Here is a 10,938-nt window from a genome sequence, read left to right as displayed (position 1 = left end):
GATCGAGACCATCCTGGCTAACACGGTGAAACCCCATCTCTACTGAAAATACAAAATATCTAGCCGGGCGTGGTGGCAGGTGCCTGTAGTCCCAGCCACTCGGGAGCCTGAGGCAGGAGAATGGCGCAAACCCGGGAGGTGGAGCTTGCAGTGAACTGAGATGGTGCCACTGCACTCCAGCCTGGGAGACAGAGCAAGACTCTGTCTCAAAAAAAAAAAAAAAAAAAAAGAAAAAAAAGAAACCCCTGATTCCTGTTGCAGAGGTCCGGTGTGATGGGGACTTTGGGAGAGCACTGAGTGGGGGGCCACAAGGAGGTTCCATCCCTGTTCTGTTGTCTGCACGTTCACTTGTGCGATGAAAATCAAACATGAATCTCAGGCAGGCCTGGGCACTTGGCCCCTGAGAGCATCTGTACCCTGGCCCCCGGGCAGAGCTGGGTCTCAGTCCAGCTTCTTGCCGGGGAGTCTGTGGGGCAGGGGCTGCACTGGGACCCCCGTGGCTCCCTGCACTCAGGCCCCTTGGCCATTCCTGGGCTGGTGGTTGGCGGGGACATCTGGGGGCTAAGCCTGCTCCCACCCCTAAGGGAGAAATGGGCCCAAGGTGGTCATCACTGAGAACCGGACCAAGGTTAAAGGGCCAGGAACCGAGGATTCTCCTCTTCTTTCCTTTTCTTCACATTTTTTTTTTTTTTTTTTTTTTTTTTTTTTTTTTGAGACGGAGTCTCGCTCTGTCCCCAGGTTGGAGTGCAGTGGTGCGATCTCGGCTCACTGCAAGCTCCACCTCCTGGGTTCAAGCCATTCTCCTGCCTCAGCCTCCTGAGTAGCTGGGACTACAGGCGCCGCCACCACGCCCGGCTAATTTTTTGTATTTTCCTTTTCTTCACATTTTATGTTCCCCACCCCCCACCAGCTTTCTATTTCTTAATAATACCTTTTAAAACAACTGCTTCATTGAGATGCAATTCACAGCCATACGATTCACCATGTAAAGTGCACAGTTGAAGGTTTTCTAGTAAATTCACAGAGTTGTGCAACCTTCGCTGCAGCCAATATTAGGACATTTTCATCACCCCTGAAAGAAAGTCTGTGCCTTTTGGCTCTCACCCCGCCCAGCCCGAAGCAGCTGCAAATCCACTTTCTCTCCGTGTAGATTTGTGGGTTCTGGACTTTTACAAACGGGATCTCACGGCGTGTGAGCTTCGGCGTCCGACTCCTTTCCCACTGCGCCAGGTCCGGGAGGCCCATCACGCCGCAGCCTGTGTGGCAGCTTTGTCCCTTTCAAGGCCAGAGAACGTGCCCTGTGTGGAGGGAACACCTTTGCTCTATTCATTCACCCTCGGATGGACACGTCGGTCATCTCTACCTTATTTAATGTATTTCGACAATTTAGGGACACATTTAGCAGGTTCCAAGGGCAGTTGCTGAAGGGAGCTGTCTGCTTCCCTGTCTCCCGCCTCTGAGCACCGCCCCCACCCTGGTCAGGCAGCTAGGGGTCTGTGTGGGCCTCGCTCCCTCCCTCCCTCCCTCCCTCCCTCCTTCCCTCCTGCCTTCCTTTCTTCTCTCCCTCCGTCCCTCCGTCCCTACCTACCCTCCTTCCTTCCTTTCTCTCTCTCTTTTTTTTTTTTGAGACACGGTCTCACTCTGTCGCCCAGGCTAGAGTGCAGTGGTGCTATCATAGTTCACTACAGCCTTGAACTTTTAGGCTCAAATGATCCTCCTGCCTCAGCCTCCCAAGGAGTAGCTAGGACCACAGGCATACACCACCATGCCTGGCTAATTTTTTTTTTTTTAGAGACAGAGTCTCACTCTGTTGCCCAGGCTGGAGTGCAGTGGCATGATCTCAGCTCACTGCAACCTCCACCTCCCACATTCAAGCAATTCTCCTGCTTCAGCCTCCCGAGTAGCTGGGATCACAGATGCGTGCCACCATGCCCAGCTAATTTTTGTATTTTTAACAGAGACAGGGTTTTGCCATGTTGGCCACGCTGGCCTTGAACTCTTGGCCTCAGGTGATCCACCCCCCCTCGGCCTCCCAAAGTTCTGGGATTATAGATGTGAGCCAAGGTTCTGGGATTACAGATGTGAGCCACTGTGCCAGCCCTGGCTAATTAAAAAAAAATTTTTTTTTGTAGTGATGGGGTCTTGCTATGTTGGCCAGGCTGGTCTCAAACTCCTGGACTCAAATGATCCTCCTGAAATGCTGGGATGACAGGTGTGTGCCACGGCACCGGGCCTAGCGTGTGCTTCTGAGAGACGTTCTTTGCCTGTTGAGAGCACGCGGAGCCCCTCGCCCTCCTAGGGGGAACCACGGCCTGCTTGCCGCGTACCCTCGGGCTACACATGCCAGTTGTTTCCAGACTGTTCCTGCCGTTCCCACTGAGCCGGCAAGCAGTCTCACTGATGCGTCACTTTGCACATATGGAAGTACATTGGTGGCCTAAATTCCTAGAAGTGAAAGTGCAAGTTCAAAAGTTACGTGGCTAGGTAATTTTGGAGAGATGTTTGCCAAACTCCCCACTGTAACTGCTCACATGACCCCAGCACACCGTGGGGGTGTTTGCCGCCTCCTCCCCAGCACACCGTGGGGGTGTTTGCCGCCTCTTCCCCGCACGCCATGAGGGTGTTTGCCGCCTCCTCCCCAGCACGCCGTGGGGGTGTTTGCCACCTCCTCCCCAGCACGCCGTGGGGGTGTTTGCCGCCTCCTCCCCAGCACACTGCCTGCCCAGGGCTTCTCCTTTGCTGCTCTGATGATTGAGAGGTTGTTCTCAGGATCTCTTTTCTGTTTTTTTTTTTTTTTTTTTTGAGAGAGTCTCTCACTCTGTTGCCCAGGCCAGAGTGCAGTGACACGATCTCAGCTCACTGCAAGCTCCACCTCCCGGGTTCACGCTATTCTCCTACTTCAACCTCCTGAGTAGCTGGAACTACAGGTGCCTACCACCACGCCCGGCCCGGCTAATTTTTTTTTCATTAGAGATGGGGTTTCACCGTGTTAGCCAGAATGGTCTCGATCTCCGGACCTCATGATCCACCTACCTCGGCCTCCCAAAGTGCTGGGATTACAGGCGTGAGCCACCACACCCAGCCCTGTATTTTCTTGCCTGTGAAGTCTCTTCACACCTTTGCCTGCCTTTCTGCTGCAATGTTAGCTGTTTTCATCTTCTAGGGGTTCCTGGTATGTTAGAGAAATTCATCCTTTGAGATAAAAACGTTTTTTTCGAGGTTGTCTTTCGAATTTACTCATGGTGGTTTTTGCCATGGAAATTTTTACTTCAACATAGTCAAAGTGGTCAACCTTTTATTTTGTGGTTTTAGGGTCTATAGCATACATAAAGAGGCCTTCTTTGCCTGAGGGTTTTTTTGTTTGTTTGTTTATTTGTGTTTTTTGTTTGTTTTTGTTTTTGTTTTTTTTGAGACAGTCTTGCTCTGTCACCCAGGCTGGAGGGTGGTGGCACAATCACAGCTCACTGCACCCTCAAGCTCCTGGGCTCAAACCATCCTCTCACCTCAGCCTCCTGAGCAGACGAAACTACAGACGTGCACCACCACACCTGGCTAATTTTTGTATGTTTTGTAGAGACGGGGTCTCACTGTGTTGCCCAGGATGGTCTTGAACTCCTGGCCTCAAGTGATCCTCCCGCTTCAGTCTCCCAAGTGCTGGGATTACAGGCTTGAGCCACTGCACCCAACCCTGAGGGTTATTTTTTGATAACAGCTTTATTGAGGTATAATTCACACACAACTCACTCCTGTAAAGTGTACAGTTCAGTAGCTTTAGTGAAGCCACAGGGCTGCACGACCATCACCACTGTCTAATTCCAGGACATTTTAATATCCCAACACAGCCCGTACTCACCCCTCCTCCTATCGCCACCGCCCCAGCCGTTCCTGAATGTAGACAGAGCTGCTTCGTGTCCAGGACGTTTTAATATCCCAACGCAGCCCATACTCACCCCCATCCCATCGCCACCGCCCCAGCCGTTCCTGAATGTAGACAGAGCTGCTTCGTGTCTCTGTGGATTTGCTTGTTCTGATCATTTCAAACAGATGGAATCACACAATATGTGGGTTTTTTTTTTTTTCTTTTGAGACAGGGTGTCACTATGTTGCTTAAGCTGGTCCCGAACTCCCAGGCTCAAGCGATCCTCCCACCTCAGCCTCCCAAAGTGCTGGGATCACAGGCATGAGCTGCCACGTGCGGCCGACACATGGTGTTTTGTGTCTGGTTTCCTTCATGGGCACCGTGTGTCCAGGGATCACCTGGGTAGTAGCGTGTGTCAGAATTGCGTTGCTCTTTTTTTTTTTTTTGTTTTGTTTTGTTTTGGGGGTGTGCGGGGGGACAGAGTCTCGGTCTGTTGCCCAGGCTGGAGTGAGTGGCGCGATCTCGACTCACTGCAAGCTCTGCCTCCCGGGTTCATGCCATTCTTCTGCCTCAGCCTCCCGAGTAGCTGGGACTACAGGCGCTGCCACCACGCCAGCTAATTTTTTGTATTTTTAGTAGAGACGGGCTTTCACCGTGTTAGCCAGGGTGGTCCCTGACCTCATGATCCGCCCACCTCAGCCTCCCAAAGTGCTGGGATTACAGGCGTGAGCCACTGTGCCCAGTCACTTTTTTTTTTTTTTTTTTTTGAGACGGAATCTCGCTCTGTCACCCAGGCTGTAGTGCAGTGGCACGATCTCAGCTCACTGCAAGCTCCACCTCCCAGGTTCAAGTGATTCTCCTGCCTCAGCCTCCTGAATAGCTGGGATTACAGGCACCCTCCACCACGCCCGGCTAATTTTTGTATTTTCGGTAGAGATGAGGTCTCACCGTGTTGCACAGGCTGGTCTTGAACTCCTGACCTCATGATCTGCCCACCTCTGCCTCCCGTAGTGCTGGGATGACAGGCGTGAGCCACCGCGCCTGGCCGGCATTCCTCTTTATGGCTGAGGAACCCTCCATGGTGTGGCTCAATCACATTTAGTTTATCTGTGCTTCCGTTTATGGACCTGGGGCTTGTTCCTGTTCTTAGCTGTCACGAAGAATGCGCCGTGAACGTTGGTGTGCATGTCTCTGGGTCTTCACATCTCTTAGGGTGCAGAGGAATTGCTGGGCTCTATGGTAACTCTGTTTACCATTTTGAGGAACTGCCGGACTGTTAGTCACCACAGCTGGAGGTTCCCACCAGCAGCGTACGGGGGCTCTGATCTCTCCACATCCTCTCCAGCACACTCCCCTGTGCCACTTTGACCTTGCCATCCTAGGGGGGAGAGGTGGTAGCTCATTAAGGTTTTGATCTGTGTTCCCCTGATGGCTAACAGTGCTGAGTGCCTTTGCGTGGCCGAGTGGCCATTTGTGCATCTTCTTTGGAGAAATGTCAATTCAAATCCTTCCCCATTTATTTATTTATTTATTTATTTTTATTTTATTTTATATATTTTTTGAGACGGAGTCTCACTCTGTCGCCCAGGCTGGAGTGCAGTGGCGTGATCTCGGCTCACTGCAAGCTCCGCCTCCCAGGTTCACACCATTCTCCTGCCTCAGCCTCCCGACTAGCTGGGACTACAGGCACCCACCACCACGCCCGGCTAATTTTTTGTATTTTAGTAGAGATGGGGTTTCACTGTGTTAGCCAGGATGGTCTTGATCTCCTGACCTCGTGATCCGCCCACCTCGGCCTCCCAAAGTGCTGGGATTACAGGCGTGAGCCACTGCGCCCAGCCTCAAATCCTTCCCCATTTTTAGGCTGAGGTGGGACAATGGCTTGAGTCTAGGAGTTTGAGACCAGCCTGGGCAACAGAGTGGAACCTCGTCTCTATTAAAACAAATTAAAAGTATACATATACGTATATATATGTAAAAGTAATTTTTAAAACCCTTACCCATTTATTTATTTTTTATTTTTACTTTCCTTTTTTTTGCAGAGATAGGGTCTTGCTCTTTTTCCCATGCTGGAGTGCAGTGGTGTAACCAGAACTCATAGCCTTGACCTCCTGGGCTCAAGGGATCCTCCCGCCTCTGCGTCCCAAAGTGCTGGGATTACAGGCGTGAGCCGCTGCGTCCAGTAGAGACAGGGTCTTGTTCTGCCACCCAGGCTGGAGTTCAGTGGCACGATCATAGCCCACTGCAACCTCAAACTCCCAGGTTCAGGCCATCTTCCCACCTCGGCCTCCCTAGTAGCTGGGACCACAGGTGTGTGCCATCACACCTGGCTAATTTTTTTTTTTTTTTTTTTTTTGAGAGACAGGGTCTCACTATGTTGCCCAGAGTGGTCTTGAACTCCTGGGCTCAAGTGGTTCTCCCACCTCCGCTTCCCCAAGTGCTGGGACTACAGATGTGAGCCACTGTCCCCAGCCGGCCCTTGTTAATTTTTTAAACTTTAGAACCATTTCTAGGTTTAAAAAAATACATAATAATAATAAATTTTGTTGCTGTTTTTTGGCAGTTATTATAAAAAACACGTAGACACCCGTGAGGAGACATTTCTCCACCTCCCTGTGTCTCTGGTCGAGGCTCCTCTGCATCCTTGGGAGCACACGCCAGTTTTCCCGTGGAGACCTGGGATGTTTCCCATCCAGCGACTCAGACAATTTGTCCCGTTGCTGTTGGTGACAGGATCTCTCCTTGTATTTGAGTTTTCCATGGAAAAGCCATTCGTTTTCGAATTGTAAATTGGTGCCAGCCTCTTGTTGCTTGTGATTTCTCCAGCTACTCCTCTGGGCCCTCCCTGTTTATGGCCATGTGATCCTTGGAGCAGGGTGATGTTAGGGGACGTCTGTCTGGCTGGGCCTGGCCGTGGCCTCAGGCGAGCTGCATTCAGGAGCTTGAAGGTGCAAACAGTGGCTCCCTCAGGGGCTTACAGCATAGCAAGCAGAGCCTCTCCCATGCCCTCGGGGCTGGTGTGGGATGTGGTGGCCCCTCCTGCCCCGCTCGAGGCTCACCACACCTGGCTGGCGGCAGGGTCAATGCCAGCGTCCACCCTCAGGGCCTTCGCACCTGCCAGGAGCACAGTCCATGTGCCAGCCTCCTGGAATTCCAGCTTCCTGGAGCTCTTCCCCTGCTTCACGGCGCCGTTTCTTCTCCATCAGCCTGTTTTGTAAATGTGTTGTGGGTCCCTGCAGTGTGTCCCTGCAGAGTCCTCTCGGAGACTCTGTCCTGGCCACGTCTGGGTCTCTCACTCACCAGCCCATCTCCAGGCCCCCATGTCTGGTGCCTGTTGGCTCTTTGCTAAATGTGAGCTGGGGAGCTGGGTGAACGGGGAAGTCCCTGCTCTCTGGGGCAGAGATGGGGGTCACAGGATGCAGCCAGCTCTCTCCCACGGGACGTGCAGTGTGGGTGGACTCAGGATGGCTGGTGTGGGTGGACTTGGGGGTTGAAACAGTGGGGCAAACCTCAGACCCATCCTCAAGAGGGGCCTGGCCGCTGGGCCCCCTTTGCCAGGACCCCATTGGATGCTGGCTCCTTCCCTGTGCCAGGGGAGGGTCCATCACTCAGAAATGGTGTCCCTGGGGCAGGAGGAGGTGGGGGTTCCCGTCCTGGCGCTGGCAGAGGCCTCGGAGCCTTGGTCTGTGGGTCCCTGCGGTGACAGCCCTGAGCGCAGCCAGCACCTCCTGGACTACCCCTGGGACCCCAGGCCTCTGACCTGGCCGCTCCTCTCTTGCAGTTCATGGCCTCCCACGGGAACGATGCCGCGAGAGCCAGGTTCGAGTCCAAAGTACCCTCCTTCTACTACCGGCCCACGCCCTCCGACTGCCAGTGAGTACAAAGGGGCCTTGTCAGGGCCGTGGTCAACAGTGCTGGGCAGTTCCGAGATGGCCCCGGGAGGACCCGGCAGGGTGGGGAGTTGGGTGCTGCCCACAGGGTCCGGGAGAAGCCAGCCGCAGCTGAGTCCCCCAGACCCCAAGGTGCTGCCTGTGTCTGCTGCCCACCACTGGGCTTTGGTTCTGGGGCGGGGGGCAGTGGGCGCTGTGGTGGGGCTGGAAAGGTCATTCTGCATCAGTAGCTGCAGCCCACCTGGGTTCACTGGGGCCTTGGGGATCTCAGGTGGATCTGAGGGGGCCTCCCAGGTGCTCCCGGCGGTCTGGGAGGAGGACGGGAGGGGCTGCTGTTGTTCGGGGCCTGCCCTGGCTCCTTGGGGCGGGAGCAGACGTGGGTACCGGTGGCCGGTTGGGGAAGCCTGAGACCCAGTCCTCTGGGCGTCCTGGGGTCAGGAGGTTGTGGAGAGGGAGGGAATGAGGCCTGCTCGGCCTCACATCAGCCACCTCCCAAAAACCCACCCCTCCAAGCCTCAGTCTCCCCATCTGCCCGGACAGTGGGAATGACAGGTGACAACCACACTGTTCGCACTGACCCTCTCACACCTGTCATAGGGGAAGGACCTGTGGCCCACTGGGTGCCCTCCCGGCCCCCATGCTTCCTGCTCCGGTTCAATCCTAGCCCTACTGGGCACCGCCCAGTCTCCTGTTTGCTCAGCACCTCCCTCCGTTGACTCACTCCGTGAACCCACTAAGTGGAGGGCCCACCCCACAGAGACACCCCGGGCACGAGCTGGGTGCAAGGTTTGGGTGTGACCCAACGGTGCTGAAGGAAAGAGGTGGGTGCCTGGCCTCCCAGGCCCTGAGGGGCCCAGGTGCTGTTGCTGGCTTTGCCCTGACTTGGGGGCTGAGACAGCCTGGGCTCTGCCCACCCAGGAGCTGCTGGTGGGGACTGCAGTGACCAGGGGGCCTTCCCCTGCATCCGGGGCCCTGTTTGGGGTCTGTGTCCCCTCCAGTGAGCTCCATGAGGGGGCAGTGGGGTCAGGGGTCCTCACTGGATCCAAAGGCCTCTGGAAGGTGGGTGGGGATTGGGGGGTAGGGTGGAGGGGAGCCAGAGGGAAGAGGGAGGAGGGAAATGGGAGGAAGGACGGACTTCCTGGCTGCAACCCTACAAACCACCCTGGGCCTTTTTTTTTTTTTTTTTTTTTAAATATAGAGATGGGGTCTCCCTACATTGCCCAGGCTGGCTGCAAATTCCTGGGCTCAAGTGATCCCCCTGCCTCAGTCTCCTAAAGAGCTGGGATTGTAGTGCGAACCGGCCCTCCGGGGGTCTTTGGGGAGCGGGGGCTGGAAGTATGTTCAGGCCACGAGCGACTCAGTTTCTTTGACTGCATGTTGATTTGTTATTGGTAAAGGGCCACGATGCCAGGCCCCAGTCCAGGTGCTTGGCAGGCGTTTTCTTGATGAGCCTCCCGTGAGCCTGGAGACAGGTCTGGCTGCAATCCCCATATCACCGCTGAGAAGCTCGAGGCTGGCAGCTCAGCCCCAGGCACTCACCTCTCCCTTCCCGCCTGGGCAGGCCTGGGGCCCTGGCCCCCCATACTCTCATTCTGAGACCCCGGGTGCCAGCTGCTCTCTCCCCCGCCAAGCCCTCACAGGGGAACCCTGCCCTGGCCCTGCCCCGGGCTCTTGGTATGAATCACGGAGCCCCAGCACAGCTATTTTTGAGACATTATCACCCCGCCCCCGACTGCTCTGTGGCCTGGGTCACTGCATCCAAGTTCCTCCCACTCCCTGGCTGTTCTGAGTCGGGACCAGGGGCAGACATGGGTGCGGGGGGCTGCGGGGACACGGTTGTGGGCTCGGGGGCTGCTGCTGTGGGGTCCTGGGTGAGGAGACTCTCAGGGCTGACGCCCACCATCTGGGGTGAGGTGTGAATCCCTGTATGAGCCGTGGATGCTGTGGCATGGCAGGGGTGCAGCATGGATCTGGAGGGTTGGGGGATGCAGCGCGGACCTGCTGTGTAACCTGGAGGGCGGGAGGTGCCTACATCCTGCCATTTTGTGGTCCAGCTCTGTGGCCCGGGGGACCCAACCGCCCAGCCTGGCGAGGTGGGCAGGGGCCTTGTCCCCCTTCCTCCCACTTCTGCCCCCACAGAGATTCTCCCAGCCCCAGCAGCCCTGGTGCCCACGGCCTCCGTGCAGCCTGGACAAGCCCGGGTCCGAGTTGAAGGTCTTTACGGGAAAGTGCTGCTGCACAGATGTCTGGGTGGCATCTTCACAGGAGCTAAGAGTGGCAGGCAGGGCCCGGAGCAGGGTCCTGGAAGGCCCCCCATGGCATGCCCTGCAGCCTCCCGGCACACACTGGGGGTCCCTCCAGGCAGGATGAGCACCGTGCCCACCTCCAGCCAAGCAGAGGCTCAGGGCCTCAGTTTGCCCAGCTATAAGAGGGGAGGGTGAGCCCGCAGGGGAGGGCAGAGGGTCCTGCGTGCAATTATCTTTAGCAGCGGCCTGTGACTCAGAGGCCGGGACCTGTCTCTTCCTGTGTCACCCTCAGACCTCTCCAGTTTCTATCTTGACATCGGGGGAAAGAAAGTCGTGTGGCTGCTCTGCTTGGTTTTACTTCTGGGTGGAAACCGGCCCCTCCCTGCTTCCTGTGTGGCCAGGGGTGGTCAGGGCAAGTGAGGGAAGCTGCAGGAGGAGCCCTTGGCTGCTGGCAGCACCTGCTTGGGGACTCCTCTCTGCCCATCCCAGCAAAGCTCTGGAGCCCCCAGCCCCAGCAAGCCCCCTGTGGGGCAGGTGTCCGGGCTGGACAGGGCTCTGCATCCCTGTCTGGGGCTCCTGGAACAGAGCACCAAATGCCCGGCAGCCCAGAGCAACAGAAATCTACCTTCTCCTGGCTCTGGAGGCTGGAGGCTTGAGGCTGCTTCTCCCAAGGCCTCTCTGGGGTGCTTCCTCACATGGTGGGCCCTGTGTGCTTGTCTGTGTCCTAATTCCCCTTCCTAAGGACACCAGGCACATTGGATTGGGGGCCACCCTGCTCCTGTGTGGCCTCAAAGAATCTGCAACCACGGTATTTCCAAATAAAGGCACCCTCAGGCCCGGGGGTCAGGGCTCCCAGTAGGATGGGGTCACAGTTCAGGTGGTGGCAGCCTCAGAAACACCCAGGATAGACGGTGGAGGCGGGGCCGGGGGCTGGGGACTGAGG

The sequence above is a fragment of the Rhinopithecus bieti genome, unplaced genomic scaffold, assembly GCF_001698545.2.
Source record: "Rhinopithecus bieti isolate Rb0 unplaced genomic scaffold, ASM169854v2 scaffold_1017, whole genome shotgun sequence".
NCBI classification, from domain to species: Eukaryota; Metazoa; Chordata; class Mammalia; order Primates; family Cercopithecidae; genus Rhinopithecus; species Rhinopithecus bieti.
The sequence above is the reverse complement of the archived record's forward strand: the minus strand, read 5'-3'. Positions refer to the sequence as shown.